This window comes from Capsicum annuum, unplaced genomic scaffold (assembly GCF_002878395.1).
Source record: "Capsicum annuum cultivar UCD-10X-F1 unplaced genomic scaffold, UCD10Xv1.1 ctg997, whole genome shotgun sequence".
Taxonomy (NCBI): domain Eukaryota; kingdom Viridiplantae; phylum Streptophyta; class Magnoliopsida; order Solanales; family Solanaceae; genus Capsicum; species Capsicum annuum.
In genome coordinates this window covers 3365170-3371119 of record NW_025896065.1, presented here as the reverse complement: position 1 = coordinate 3371119, position 5950 = coordinate 3365170, and positions in this window count along the sequence as shown.

The window sequence follows — 5950 nt, the reverse complement described above, 5'->3', positions numbered from 1 at the left end:
AGAAAAATATTATCATATTTTCACCAAAAAATTTAGAAAATTTATAAATGGATATATCGTATAATTAGTATGATAGGTGTACTCTTTAATTATCTATCTATATCTAATAACAGATGCAAAACTGCCACATGTCTGCACCAAAAAAAAAGGTATTAAAAATTTAAAAATAAATTAAAAATAAAAAATTAAAATAACATATTAAAAAGCATTAACTGCCATTATTAAAAATTAAAAATTAAAATAAATTTAAAAAGTATTAACTGTCATTATTAAAAGTTTAAAATTTAAAAGAAACTTATTATTTTAATAAATCTAAATTTAAAAAGACCTTAATTTTTATTTTAATAGCATATGCAATTTAATACTTTTAATTACGTGAGAATTTATAATCATTACAATATTATCTTTGCTGTTAAAAACTTATTAAAAAACAAAAATATAGTTAAATAAATTATTGTAAAAAATTATCGTGTTACCAAAAATTAGTATTTAAAATAAATAAATCTGAAACAAAGAAAGAATAAAAGAAAAAAAAATAAAACTATCCTACAGGTCCTTACTCCGTACCCTCCGTTGCATTCCCATCCCCACCCCCCATCCCCACTCCCACCCTCACACGTACTAACTTACAATCACACAAGATGGATTTTGATTTATTTTTTGAATCCTTAACAGATTAATTCAATAAATAAAATAGTATATTTATATTATAGTATATTATATTACAATATAATAAGAAATGTGATATTCAAATCATATCTTTAATTTATTTATTTATTTTCAAATATTAAATTCTAATCCTTATTACTTATTATTTGGTATGACTTTTAATTTTGAATTTAAATCCTATTTGGTTTAGACTTTTTGATAAGAACAACTCAAATTTTTCATACTTTTAGGATCAGTTAAAAGTCTTTCATACTTTTTAAACTGTTCACAATACATGTAGCCAATAAATTTTAGGCCACTACATCAACCTCTTAAAAACCATTTGGAAAATAACATCATAAATACTTATTTGGCTGCTTCTCACAAATAGTTTCGACTCTCCGTCAAATGGCCACCGACTCTTTCATCATGTTGTTGCTTGTTGTGGGTAATTCTCAAATATAGACCCAAATTAGGGTGACTTTCAAATCGTAGCCCCAAATAAAAAGGCTTTGTTAAAATAGCCTTTACTTGTTAAGCTATATTCTTTTAGACGAAAATATCCTCCTGCAAAATATTCTTGGTTTAAATCTCTTTCTTTTTCGCTTTCTTCCAAATTCCAGAACCGACCTCCAAACTACTGCTGTTAAATCGCTTTCTTCTAAATTCGAGAATGGACTTTCACACATACACAGAAACGACTTTAGCCGTAAGGTTTCTTTAGGTATGAATTTCATCATCACAATTCATTGTGATAATTTTATCTTATTGATGCATTGTGGTAATTTTAGCTCATTATATAATTAGCATATTGATTTGATTTTTGGGGAGGTGAACGTAAGCTGAACTTGGGATATGTTGTTGTTGTAGTAACATATTTACCATTGAGGAATTTCATCGAACAGATTATGAGGAGTTTGTTATTGCGGTTATAATTGTGTTTGAGTAGTTGTGGGGGGTTGGTCTTGGAGGGAAAGACCGTTAATATGGGAGTTAACGTTGATCGCAACATATTTTGGGAAGGCCAAACGTATAAGGTCAAGGTGGTATAAGAAATTAGTTCTAAGTATTTCAAACTACTGGTATAATTAGCATTGATAAGGAATTGTGTCGAACATGTTGTGGGGAGTTTGTTATTGCGATTATAATTGTTTTTGAGCTGTTGCAAGGGTTTGGTCTTGGAAGAAAACACTATGTTTTCCTTTTCGGATGAATCCAACCAATGATTTAGAGATTAAAGAAGCACTAACTTGTTGTTTCTAAGAGAGAGATCCTTAGCTATTAGCTTGTATAACATAGAGCAATAGGCAATAGGTTTAAACTCTCCAATGGTAGTAGGATTTTACATTTTAGGTAATAAGGTTACTATTATACAACTTTTTAGTGTTAAAATAAATCCTTCATTGTTGAACATGCGTCATATTTATATTCATTGACCATTTATTGTTGAACCATGCTTACCTAGATATGATGGAATAATCACCAGTTTTTCTTGCAACTTCTTTTGTCTTAGTATCCCGTGTTTCTGTTGAGTGACACAACGCAGGAGATCCCCTAAAGATGACATGGTTGCTTAGTTTTCCACACACGTCCTAGAACCCCTTATTAGAAAACTTCAGTCTTGGCATATTAGAATATCATTATGTTTGCTACATCCAGTCTCTTGATTGTAGGCATGAACCTTTGGGTGTTGAGGTGATTTGGCAGAATAATAAATGATCCCGTTTGGGGTACCATAGTTTTCTACAAGATTTTACAAGTCAAAAGAAATTTTTTTGGCTGTATCTGGTGAGGCAAAAATATATTCAACAAAGCATTAATCAAAAACCTGAAAGGCAAAGAAAATACTAAAATAATAAGATTCTTAGTTTAAAAACTAAATAAGATTCTTGTTACTTTTTTTTCTTTCATAACTGCACTAAAATACATAGGGTTTGAATCACCCAGCTTATACATAAAGCCCTGAATTTTTATTGTAACATGCTCTTTTCAATATTACTTCACTTCTCAATAATAGTCAGTACATCATTCTCTTTCAAGGCCATACTATCAGAGTATTGAGTTGATAAACTATGTTATATCACTTGCATCCTATCTCTAAAGTAAACAACCCTCTCAGAATCACCCCTATAGTGTGTGTTATTCAATAGTTTCAAGTGCGATTTTAGCATCTTCAGATTCTGCCATACATTCCAAGTTATGCCCCATGGGAAAGAATTGAAACTTCCTTAGTTTGTAAAAATTTGGCAGATGACCTATAAGTCTTGTCGTAGAGGCAAGATTGAGCCAGTTATGCCCCATGGGCAAGAGTTGACGCTGCCATAGACTATAATAATTTGGCAGATGACTTATAACTCTTGCCCTAGAGGCAAGACTTTGACAGTTATGCCCCATGGGAAATAGTTGACTATGGCTTACTCTTTAATGATTTTATTTGTTGAAGATATATATTCTAAATTAAATTATTACTAATCTTTTGTTTTTTCATTTTTCACAAGGGTTGTATTTGGAATGGATGGAAAAGAAATGAGTATTGAGCAATACAATATGGGACAATTAATTGAAATTATTAATAAAAAGAACTAGTTACAGATTATCGAACCAATATTGGAGGCTACAATAGATGAAGAAATAAGGCAGCCATCGAAGATTAAGAGGGTACAATAAAAGACGAAGAGGATACTTGATGTCGAGACTACTCTCTTGAGACACAATTCCTTTTTGAATGAGGTAAATGTCAAGTCTATCTTTATTGACAAACAAAATATGATGACGTACATATCAAACATTGCAATTACACACAACATCCAATTTAAGTTTATCAAATTAAGCACAACAAAATATTTACTGCGATGTTTAGAAGACAACTGCGTGTGGTGATTTCATGCCTGGAAGATTCTCGATTCTTTGATCTTTTAGGTTACTACATATGAAAAGGCTCATAGTTGCTCGGTTGATTTTATAACGTCCGATCACAGGAATACAACATCAAAGGTTATATGTGACTACATACTAGAGCTTTTGCGTGACTCTAGTAATGCTATCTCACCAAAATTCATGGTAGATGAAATGAGAAGGAAATATAGAATAATCATATCCTACAACAAAGGATGGAGAGCGATACATCATGCCTATACGATGATAAGAGAAACCGCAGAAGATAACTACTACAGGTTGCCATCGTATCTTCATATGAGGAAAGAAAATGACTCAGGCACGTACGCAAACATAAAGAGGGATAACGAGAACAGGTATAAATGCTATACTGTTGAAATTGAAAATTTTTACCCAAGAGGCAAAATTTTATTCTTTAATTGCGCTGATTAAATTATTAATATATATGCAACTCTTGCCTCATGGGAAAGACTTAGTTTAGAAAATTGTTGTACAAATGCGAAAATTTTTGCCCAAGGGGCAAGAGTTTATTCTTTAACTGTACTGATTAGATTATTAACATATATGCAACTCTTGACTCATGGGCAAGACTTAGTTTGGAAAATTATTGAAATTAAAATTTTTGCCCAAGAGGCAAAAGTTTATTCTTTAATTGCATTGATTAGATTATTAACCTATATGCAACTCTTGCCTTATGGGCAAGGCTTAATTTAGAAAATTGTTGAAATTGAAAGATTTTTCCCAAGAGGCAAAAGTTTATTCTTTAATTGCACTGTTTAGATTATAAACATATATGCAACTCTTTCCTCATGGACAAGACTTAGTTTAGAAAATTATTGAAATTGAAAACTTTTGCCCAAGAGGAAAAAGTTTATCCTTTATTTACACTGATTATATTATTAACATAGATTGAATTCTTCCCTCATGGGCAAGACTTAGTTTAGAAAATTATTGAACTCTGATTATAAACATCAAATGCAAATTTTTACTAATATTCTTTTGCTCAACACAGGTTTCAATATGCATTTTTTGCTTATGGTGCTTCAATAATTGGATGGACCAACTGTAGACCGGTAATAATGGTAGATGTCATATTTTTAAAGTCAAAATAACATGGTGTACTCAAGATAGCAGTGTCAAAGGACGGAAACAACAACATATTTCCTTTGGCTTTTGGAATTGCAGACGCAAAACATAATGTATCTTATAACTGGTTCTTCAGTCAGTTAAGAAATGTAATTGGGGTATGTGAACAATTGTCTATTCTATCAGATCGTCACCTAGCCATTACAAATGCTATTGTAAATATCTATCCAGAGTGTCAGCATGGGATATCCATCTATCACATGGAGAAGAATTTAAGAAAAAGATACTTCTCAGATGTAGTTCTATCACTCTTCTACAATGCAACAACAACATACAAACAAATTGAATTTTATACTTTCATGGATGAGATATAAAAAGTCAACAAAGTTATTGCAGAGTACTTGAAAGAAGAAGAACCAGAAATATTTTCATACTAACAGAAGGTACAATATGCTTACAACTTATAATGTGGAGTCCATAAATGCGGTACTGAGAAAAGTAAGAAAACTGCCAATACTGGGACTGATCGATTACATTCAGAACAAGTTACAAAGTTGGTTTTATGAAAGAAAAATGGAAGAGCAAGGCAACTTTCATGACATCACACATTGGACAGAAGTGGAGATAACTGACAAGATTCAAGTTGCCTTGAAATTAAAAGTAAGTAATTGAAATTGTATTTTGATGATAGGGAAATATGCTAGTACTATTTTTTTATTGCAAATTATATATAGCTGATTTACTGTTATTTGTGATTTATTGTTAGGTTTTTAATTTCCTTGAGATTCGCATGCGAAATATATTTTTTGTTGCTTCTGTTCCATTGCTTCTGCTCATAGTTGTGTGATCGTTTGTGATTTGATGGTGTATGCTTGATTGTAGTTGTTTTTCAGTTGCCTCAAGATTCATCCCCTATGTATGGTTGATTGCTCTGTATGGCTGATTTGCTCATATACTAAATGTTTCACTATCAGTTGATTCTGCTCCCAGGTTAGATGCAATATCTGTTTTATCTCAGTTTATTTGTAGCTGATTCTCCTGCTCACATGTTGGAAGCATCACTATTGAATCAACTACTGTTCCTAAGTAAGGTTATGTCTTTTCCATATAATAAAGGAAATTGACTTTGAAAGCTCATTCCTTGGATGATGGATCCTTCTCCTGCGCTATCCCTGACCAAGCTAAGCATCAAAACTCTAACTATCCTCTATATTGGCCATTCTCTTCCATTTTGAAATAGAACCTTAATTGTGACTCCTTATTATGGGTCACTTATTATTAGATTTTTTATTAGTTCAATAATAAATTGTGATTTGATGTT